The following is an 11,485-nucleotide window of genomic DNA, read 5'->3' on the forward strand; positions in this document are numbered from 1 at the left end:
CTGGTTTTGTGGTCCAGGGTCACAAATATGATGATTTGCTTGCAAAAAAAAAAAAAAAAAAAAAAAACATTTCCAAGTATAAAGACTCATTTGTAATGTTTACTATTGCATGGATTATTTACATTTTATATTATTAAGCATTTTTTTTTAAACTATCATTTTGATATATGTGTATTTGAAGAAAATATTGTAATATATTTTAGAAGTTTTCTACCCACCACCTAATAAAATATGCCTATTACAATTTCATTAATGATGTAAATTCTTATTTTTTTCATCATATATGGAGTGTTGATTTTTATGTTTTCCTAATGACCAGATTTACTATCATTATCATTTATTAAAGGTTTTAGTAATTTTGTTGTGTTTTCTTTTTATTATTTTTAAATGTCTATATACTTTCTATAATTTTTTTTTTGTTTGTTTGTTTTAGTAATTTTAGTAAAGATAAACTATAATGAAAATGATAAATTTTTGTAAAATGATAATATAATGATATTATTAATATTTTTTTCAGATTTCTTTTAGTTTCAGTGAGTTTTGTTGTTATTTCAGTTTTTTATAAATATTTTTATATTGTATTTATTAATATTTATTATATATATATATTCAGTTTTAGTTTTAGTTATTTTAGTACAGTAAGTTAAACTAAAATGAAAAAAAAAATTGTATATATACATATATATATATATAATTTTATTTTATTTATTTATTTTGTCTAAAAAAGTAATTCCAAACATTCCAGCCTTTAGATCAAACCCCTTTAAGATCATGATGAGAAGCATGTTTTGTGCCTGCAGCCTCCTGATTTAGTGAACAAACACCCCTGTGTGTGTGAGTCAGCGATGGTACAAGAAATCTGCCCTGTCCAGCTCCATTGGCCAGCAGGAAGCACATTCCAGTCCGTCCTGTTTGCAGCCCTCTCTCTCTTCCTGCCAGGCGCAGGAACATGTCTGTGATAACTTACAAAAATACATCACGGACCCTACGGCCCCTCTCTGAACCATCTCTACCAAACCAAGCAGCTGAACAAACGGCCAAAAGCTCTCTGCTCATATATTTTCATACATATAACTCAGTGTTTTCTACAGTGATGACTGCGTGTATCTCTCAGTGAGTCACAAGACTGAAGTGAGATCTGGAATCAGCTGCGTCCGTCCATCATCCTGTGACCGTCTCTTATCACCTGCATTGTTGGCCTGCATGTATTTCTGAGTTCAAACCGAATCCGGTGAATCACAGATAATGGAACCTGCACAGCGGGACTGAGTTCCTATGAAAGATGAATAAACATAAATGGAACAGATCTATACAGTGTTTGAGTTTGGATCTCGGTCAGCACACTGTCTGTAATGTTTGGTTTGGGGCAGAGATGTTGGCTCCGTCTCTTTGGGATGTTTACAGCTCTGTGCCCATTGTGAAGGCCAGAGGCGCTCTGAGTCACCCTCGACCCGGCCGTCCTGAGCTTTGTTTTACTTGCTTTCAAGGAATTTTGGAGCTGCTCCAGTGATTGTGAGTCAGCAGGAGTTAATGCGGCCCGTGAACCGATCACACTCCTGAAGAACTACAAGGAGGAAGGTCAAGGACATGCTGGACGACACTAGCAGAAACCCACGGCCCCGCTAAAGTATAAAAATCAAAAATGGATGTTGATTTTGTTTTGTGGTAGAATAGACAAGAAAACTCTTAAATTCTTACTATTTAATTTGTCAATTAACAGAGAGAATTCTGGCATTTTTAAACTTCCCACACATTTCCAGCACATCTCAAATTATGTATTGTGTTTAAAAGGACATTTTAAAAATGTTTAGAATAAATATAGACTCTTTGGACTAGCTGCAAAATGATATTACATTGTTTTTTTGCATTTTTCATGACACTTTTCAAAGTGAAATGTCCATTGAGTGGTGCTTAAAGTGCATTTAGTTGTATCTGAAATAAATGAACTTTTCATCACGCTGGTTGTCGCACGCATTGCATCAGTCTGGGAATTAAACATCTGGTGGCACTAAAAGGTTAATGCATTTAAACTTTTATAAATAACGTATGGCCTAAGCTAAATCTGATCAGTTTTAACAAAAGCAAACATGAGATAAATCACATTCGCTGAAGCAACCATGCCATTTTAGTCTTTGAGCTCTTTTATTGTGACTCATGTTTCAAAAGATTTGAACAAGCGCTTCACATCACAAGCGTAATGCTGTACCGGGTGCGCTACTGAGCAAGTTTACTATCAGAAAAGACAATATGGAGCTGCTTATGTGATTCATGCTTCAAAAGGTTTGAGCTTTAATATTTATGAGTTTTGTTTTTAAGTATTGTGTTGAGATTATATGTTAGGTGTTAATGTGTGCAAATATATCTTTAATAATCAATACTCTGTCCCTTGAATCATCATAATTTGTGTGAAAAGGAATGAATGTTGTTAGTGTTTTACTAACACTAGTGTTCATCTGGAAACTGCAGTGAATTGTATATATTTGTAATTTTTTGGGAGTTTTGCAAACATTTAAGTATATAGAGGCACATTTTTCAAATAAGGATGCATACAATAAAATTATATATAATTGTCACTCTTAAATAATTATTCATTACACACACACTCACACAGGAATTTTATGGTAATATATAATTTTCATATATAAAATTTAATTTCACCAAAAAAAAAATAAAAAAAAATAATCATAATAATTCAATTCATCTTTTTGTTTTAGTTACACTTTTAATGTTTAATATTGCTTATATGTTCTTCAACAAAACTTTTCTTAATAGCCCAGTACACTAATGCTTCTTAAAACGTTATTAGTGACAAAATTGTTGTTGGAAATTATGACAGAATTTCGATTTGTTGTATATAAATTATTTTCACATTATAAATCACAATAAAAATGCATGTATGATTATTCTAAATTTAATTATAATTTAAAATATAATACTATTTAAAAAAAAATAAAACATAATAGTAAAAATTATAATAAAAATAGTACTATAATAAAATATAATACTATTATTTTCAGGATGACTTTTCATATTATATAATGAAATTCAATAAAATATCCACAGAAATAGCATGTGAAAAATTGCAAAAATATACGAAGGCATCAGGTATTATTGTAGCACATATAATGTGTGACCAGTGACTTCACAGAGGTTTGCTGTAAACCCTAACCCTAAATCTCAACAATTGCAATCGTTAGCTTGTCTTAGCGAACTCCTCTAAAAGCAGTTTTCATGACCCGTGCCGCTTGTTGTGTCTGCGCTGGCTGGACAAACAGGTGGAGGTTGGGTGGGACACACAGCCTCTGTCTCGCCAGGAAGGACTGGACACAAGGGGAGATCCTAATTATAAAGAGATCAGAGATAGCTGCTTTTATCTGAATCAAAGTGGAGGGTCTCTCCCCACACCCCTCCGGGATTAAACACAGGAAGATTGCGCTAATGAGAGGCCGTGCTGCTTTAGATGACATTAAACTCTGTCTTATGGGAAGTTCACTTGACCATTCTCCCACGCATTATCTGATGGGAACATGATAACCGGCTATAGAGACGTCTTCCCATGGCCAGTATCTCTTCAGTCTGCCAAAACCCAAATGTTTTGGGTTCTGGGAAGCGGTAAGATGTTACAGACTACAGATGTGGCTGGATCTTATGTAAACCTAATGCTAATTCTAGCGCTAACTGTGTCTGACTCTCAAACTGCCTCTAAATTCAAAACAGGGTTATCACAGTTAAACATAAACCAAAAAAAGTTACTTGAAATAAAATAAATGTTAACTGAAATAAAATAAACTATAATAAATATAATATATACAGCTAGATGCTACATTTTTCATTTTCAATTAGTTTAACTTGATATACTAAAATATCTAAAGCTAAAACTGAAATAAAAATTCATAAAGAAATATACATAAAAATAGTTTTAAAACAGTATTATGCTATAATAATATTAAAAATGACAAAAAAAGATAACTGCAATTAAATAAAATTGAAAAGACTTTCTGCTTGTTGCCAAGGCAACATTTTTCATTTGAATTTAGTTTAACTTGATGTACTAAAATAACTAAAGTTAAAACTGAAATTAGAATAAATTTTATATATAAACCTTTTTTTTTCTGTAAAAATACATTATTATATTGTATTATATTTTATTATATTATATTCATACTCTATCAAAAAGACAAAAACTAAGCCCATAAATAAAATAAACATTTTTTTTTTTGTTTCTTGAAACAAAGTTAATGTTAACTGAAATAATTTAAATATATATATTTAAAACTTAAATAAAAGTTAATACAAATATTTTATACATAATTTTATATAAATTAAAATCACAAAAAATATTAAAACTAAATGGGAAAATATAAAAGAAAATACACACACACACACACACACACACATATATTTGTGTGTGTGTGTGTGTGTGTGTGTGTGTGTGTGTGTATAGTACAATATTAGCATATCTCAATGAAACTAAAATAACTTTGCAGTGAAATGATACTGCAAAATCACGCAAATGCAAGTCATGAAGTGGGATTCATTAGTGGTCCTTTTCAACATCAATTTTCAACATTCAATATACCTGTGCTTTGTATTGATCATCTTTTATCCAATCCTGATTTTCCTTAAGAATATGATCACCAACTGCAGAACCAGAAAGCTGCTTCAAGAGCATCAGTATGTGTCTTAAGTGAGCTCACTGAACGAGTTTCAGGGAGTTTCATGATGAAATCATTAGGCTTGACAGGCAGACAATGAGAGCTGTTAAGAATTTGCTAGAATAATTCTCTAATTAGACAAAAACAGGAAGTAGACAAGCAATATCTATCGAGCAGTTTCCTGTTGGAAGCCAGTACATTTGTTGTTGGTCCTAAAAGTCCTGAAACTGGGACCCTGCCATGGCAGAGTTATTTTCATTTTGATGCTGAACAGCATTCTTCTCTGGTGAGAGGCAGTTTAAGGGCTTTCTGTCAAAACACATTATGAATCGCCCTCAATTTATTCAAGTAGTTACACTGAATCACTCCAGGAATGTTGTGGACAGGATACACAAAGAACACTCTGAGTGTGTGTGTGTGTGTGTGTGTGTTTTCTTTATTAAAAACAGTCTAGTTGCTTCTAAGATCAAACATACATTTCAGAAGAAATGTTGATTTTAAATGAATAGTTCATTCAAAAATCATTTAGTCACCCTCATGTTGTTGAAGAAGTAAATATAGATCGTTGATAACATGAGTGTGGTGGGATTGATAACAAAAGCATTATCATTGTTGGGTGAACTTTTTCTTTAAGTGGGCCTGTGACATCAAATGATGTGAAATAAAATCATATAATATGAAATAAAAATATTGCAGGACTCTTTCTGACACAGATTTTGCTGACGGTTTCTCTGCAAATTGTCACATTCATAAGACAAAAAGTACAATGGACTGATTCCCATCATCCCATCCCTATGTCCTCTAAGATGCTACATTTCTCTCCTCCTTCCCTCTGGCTCCTGCATTCATCCTTTCTTCTGTCTCATGATCACAGTCAGTGGAGCGGCAGGCAGATGAAAGAAGGAGAGGCTCTCTATCACTTTTTAACTCTGGTGAGTATTTCTGTGGAAGGGTTTGTGTTTTAAGTCAAACTAAAGACACATGTCTGTCTTTCTTCTGGACAACATAAAAGAAAATGTTCAGGGAAATGTCTTACACTGTTTAAAAAAACTCTTGTTTTAACAGAACCAAAACTGGTAGCTGGGGTTGCCAGAATAATTATGGAAAAAAAAAATACAGTAAAAATGTAAACAACTTTACAGAACAACTACACTGAAAAAAAAAAAAAATTATACTTTTTTTAAGGTAAGTAGTTGCATACAATTTATTTTAGCTACATTTAATAGTTATAAAAAATGTTGCAAGTTAGTTAACTAAATTTGTTTATTTAAATACCTTAAAATTATTTTGTGAATTCAATAAATATATTTTTTTAGTGTAATTGAAGAACAAGTAATTGAAAACCCTATTGTATCTAATTTATATAAAATAATAATAATAATAATAATAATAATAATAAATACTATTATTTAAATGAAATGCATCAAATGTGCGCTGTCAGAATGTACATTTTTCTATTGTAATTTATGATGGATTGTAACTTCCGTTTGGGAGCTCTTGTCTTCCGGTCTCAATAGAAATCCATGTTAAAACAGGGTAAAAAGATTGACTTAATAATTTAAAATAATTAATTTAAATAGTTAAAAACGGAATTAATTAAACTTAAACTTTTTCAGTATATATATATATATATATATATATATATATATATATATATATATATATATATATATATATATATATATATATATATATATATATATATATATGGTTTGGTTTTTTCAAATTTTAATACTGTTGGCTCTGATTTCAATTCTAAATGTGTTTTGTCAATGAACTCAACTACTTGCATTCTGATCCTCTCCCTACAACTCTTTTTGAAAAACTGTCTGCCAGTGATGGTACCCCACATCACTGCTATTGTCATCGCTTCACTTGATGCAGGGACTGTCTCTCCTGCTCTAAAAACAGCAGCAGTTACGCCAGCTCTTAAAAAGACTGGGAGTGATATCGGATATGTCCTATTATAGGCCAATTCCAAATCTTCCGTTCCTGGCAAAAGTACTTGAGCGTGTGGTGGTTGGCCAACTCCAAACTCATCTTTATACAAATAGTCTGTTAGAAGCTTTTTGATCCAGGTTTAGGTCAGGACACAGTATGGAGACTGCTCTAGTTAGGGTCTTAAATGACCTCCTTGTTATTGCTGATTCTGGGGCTTGTGGCATTTTGGTTGTGTTAGATCTTAGTGCTGAATTTGACACTATATGTCACAGCATATTACTGGATGGACTACATAGGTAGATTGGTTTGTCTGAAACGGTGTTGAACTGATTTAATCTTACCTTTCAGATCGCTCCCAGTTTATTTATCTGGGTACTAATAGATCTCTCACTGTGCTTTTGAGTCAGGGTGTCCCTCAGGGGTCAGTTTTGGGTCCTGTTTTATTTAGTTATTACATGCTTCCTCTTGACCAGATTATCTAGAAGTATGGTTTTGCCTATCATTGTTACGCAGACGACAGCCAGATTTATATTAGTACTCAGCCTGATCTCAGTTATTCATCTTTGACTCTCTCTGCCTGCTTACTGGAAATCAGGGCATGGATGAAACACGACTTTATCAAGCTAAATTGTTCCAACACTGAAATTTTATTAATTGGCACATCATCTAATGTTAGTAAGTGTCATAATTTTACATTTAAAGTGGGCAAAATCTGGGAAGAACTGGGAGCCAATGCAGGGGCACAGGAGTAATGTGATGACGTAAGGATGTGAAGGTCAAAACACCTGCAGCTGAATTTTGTATATATATTGAAATTTATTGATAGAACTTTCTGGTAGGGCCACAAAAAGAGAATTACAATAATCAAGCCCTTGATTATTGTTTTGATTGAGGATTATCTGTGATTGAGGCTTGATTATTGAGCATTTGTGTAACCGGACATTTGATTCAATAGCTTATAGCTGAGATCTAGCTATCGTATCTCTTCTTTTGTAATAATTTGCACATTCATTCCCAACACACTGCTCCTTCTCTCTCCTTTCCACTTCCCTTGACATCTTTTTCTCCAGCACTTGATTTATGTCCATCAGGACAAGGACATCCAGCCATTCGTCGAGCCGCTGACGTCATCTTGACGCCCATCTCTCCTCCCTCTCACAAATTAGGGTCACCAACCTTCATCAGCCAAAGCGGGTGAGTCATCATCAGGCCAGAGTCACAGCAGGACGCCTCCGCTTCCGTCTTTTGCACAAATTAAGTATTGCCAACCTGACATTGTCTGTTCTGTACTGTCAAACAGAGAAGAGGAAGAGCGGCAGGATTAATGATTAGGGGCTGGAGGCGATCCGGGTGGGATGGACGATGAGATGGGAAAAAGACAAAATTAAAGGGGCAGAGAGGAAAGGGAATAGATGGAGAGGTGGAGGGATGGACTGGTAGGGTCCCAGGGCACGTCGCTCTTGGCCAGTGTATTTACTGATCCTATCAGTGAGTCTGGATCTGAATAAACACTGGCTCTAGATAAGGAACAGAAGACATATACAGATACGCGTACACACGCAACCACACTCAGTCTCCTTCCAGCCAAACAAGGCCATCCCGAACACTAGACTTTGATGGAGGAATGATTCGCACAAGCTGTCTGTGTTTATTTTAGCACCTAGTTTTGCAAATTAGAAAACAGCAGAAACAGACTCGCATTTAAATTCTGTGCTCTCTGGAATACTTGATTCTGATTGGTCAATCGCTGCATTGAGCGGTCAGATATTTTTATATAATAAACACTAAGTTTAGTATAATCGGGATAGTATTATATAAATATTTATTTTCATTTTTTTAGTTTGTTTTCATTTCAATTTTATTATTTTTTTTTTTTTTTAATAATTTTGTTTTTGTCATTTTTATTAAATATTTTTTTTTTTTTATATGCCCATGTTCATTTTTTTGTTTTAGTTATTCTAGTACTTTAGGTTAAACCAAATGAAAAATTTGCTTTGGCAACTAGCTGAATTTTTATTTGAAGTAACTAGGTAACATGAGGTTTTTTTTTTTTTTTTTTTTTTTTTTTCCTTTCAAATTTTTTTTTCATTGTGTGTATGTATGTTTGTTTTCGTTTTAGTTATCTATAATAACCCTGAAGCAAGAAAATTAAATCTTTGGTCAGCACGAGGAAGCTATAAGAGATACAAAGGGTTGTATGAGAGAAAATACACGTAAGATTGCAACTAATCCATAAAAATAAAAAAAATTACATTAATATATAAATAAGCTTTTCTCACTGGCTTCGTCTCAATATTCAAATTAGATTTTTTTTTCTCTCTAAACAATAAATTCAAACCTCTGAACAGTTACTTTCTTGAGTGCAAAAGAATGAGCAGAATTATCTATAATTTGCACAATAACTAAATGCACATGGCTTGCTGATCAAAACTGAGATTCCACAAAACTTCCTGTGAGCTGCCACATGCAAAATGTTCCATTCAATTATGATAATCTTTCAGAAGTACATGTATATTCCACAATTACCTGACATGGAATGTTTTCTGTTACTACAAAAACAAATGTACTGCATATATAAAAATGTGCATAGTGTTTTTCTGTGAACTACTGCACTGACTTTCCGAAGTTAGACAGACATTTACATTTATATAATAGTATATTATAAACACATTTGAGAACATACAATGGAGTTTTGATTTCTCATAAAAAAAATTAAATAATAATAATAATAAAAAATAAAAATCTGCTTGTACTCGAGAAAAATATTAGCCAAAGTGAATGAGAAGAAATGTAATATTGTAATACTGAAGTGTTTGTCTTGTTGCTGGACTTTTTTTTTGCAATGTACAATTTTTCTTAGCGTAAGCTTTTAACTAATTTACAAGTGCGATGATAAAAGTAATTTTAAGTGGGATAATATATAGTCAGCCATTCATTATCATAAAACAAACCCCTAAATGATGCAAGAACCCTTTCAAGTTGAATGGAAGACAAAATAATAAAGTTACGCAACACCCTTTGTCTTCTTTTGACACATAATGAGTTTGTCCTGTTGTTTACCACGGCCAGATGTGACGCAAGAATAAACTCTGCTGAAAGGAAACTACTGCTATTCCGAAAGACAACTAGAACTACCATCACACATGCAGACAGCTGTTTTTGGACTGTGGTCTCTGTGTACCGCATGGTACGGGGTCTCAACTCGACCTTTGGAGGCCCTGTGAGTGACCTGTGGAGGTGCAGAGAGCACAGGTGTGTGAATGTGCATCTGAGCACCTGCAGGCTCTTTCCTCTGGAAGACGTCCACATCTGGCCGGGATCATGGCCTTGCCTCTGCACCAGACATAAATAACACGTCCAGCAATGTGGGAGCGTCTGTCCTGCGCCGTCTTAGCCGTTATGAATAACGACCTGCTGTTTTTCACTCGATCTGCCTTTTGTCATTTTTATCTCGCTTGTTCGTGTTTTAACCCCCACATCTGTGGGTGAAACATTATCTTCCTGACTTGAGATGTTTTGAAGGACGTTTTCACAAGCTGCCTGACCCCAGATATATTGGATTAGACTGTCATCCTTTCAATGGGATTTGCGATCAGAGATCTGAGACTGGAACGGTGTTTTATATTCCATCGGCTCTCTGGCATACCTGCATAGACACAGTTTCCAAGAAAAGTTCAATCGCTTAATGATTTTTAGTATTTTTTTATTTCTATAACGGGTCACATGCAGCTATCTGTTGGACGGTATGTCTGAAGCCCAAACTGTGCTGAGTGTTTAGAAAGCGATGTATATCGCTCTGATATCAAATGGCAGCTTTTGGACATGTGCATTAAATCCAGAGGCCACCCATGAGGACAAAAGAGAGACTGCTGATTTGCACTTTTCAGCAAGAGTCTGAAGTCTCTATAGAATTATCCATAACATACCACACAGCTTACTGCTCACTAACAGATACTGTCAGATACTGTTGCACGCTGTTGTGTTATTTACATTAGAATTAGTGCAACGCTAAATTCTGATTGGATGAGCCACGCTGTATAACACAGCTCGAAAACACATCTGCACATTCTACAGTACATTAATGCACCAAGTGAGTTTGCTGAAGAATTGTTAAGTCTGATTATTATTAATAACATCTTATGTAATGTTAGTGTAATGTTACATGAGATTTACTTTAGCATGGTAAAAACAATATAGGCCTTACGTACGGACGGACGGACGGACAGATAGATAGATAGATAGATAGATAGATAGATAGATAGATAGATAGATAGATAGATAGATAGATAGATAGATAGATAGATAGATAGATAGATAGATAGATTTTCTTCTTCACTCATGATGTTTACTGTAAACGGTTTACACACAGTATGGATGGTCGGCATGGAGACAGATCATGGATGTGGTGGAGGGAATCACAGGTGTTCCTGTTTGTATTCTCCGGGGTTTGTGTGCGTATGCGTGTGTGTTTGTGTTTGTGTTTTTTTGTGGTGGTTTTTATTCCACCGCTGCTACGGACGTCTCCCACAAGGCCGATTTATTTATTTCAGACGTCCAGTCACCCAGACACGTTTACATGAGCAGAGGAGAGCGCACTTCCTGTTAGTTCTAATCTTCCTCTTCTTCTGAAAGCCCCTCGTCTCGTTTTCCGACCCCCCCCACCCCTTCCCCCCTCACCCCTGGGGTTGGCTAATGCTTTATGCGCCTCCTGCCTCCACCGGCGATAAACAGAGGGCTAGATTTGAGCTAATTGCAGGACAAGAGCGCTGCTTTCTATCATTTATGCGTGCAAACTGACATCTGAGACTCCAGCAGCCGCATGCCACGCATACAAACACTGAACAATGTGAAGTAGAGGTTGTACAATCAACAAGATTAGAATAAATGGC

The sequence above is a fragment of the Cyprinus carpio genome, chromosome A18 (assembly GCF_018340385.1).
Source record: "Cyprinus carpio isolate SPL01 chromosome A18, ASM1834038v1, whole genome shotgun sequence".
NCBI classification, from domain to species: Eukaryota; Metazoa; Chordata; class Actinopteri; order Cypriniformes; family Cyprinidae; genus Cyprinus; species Cyprinus carpio.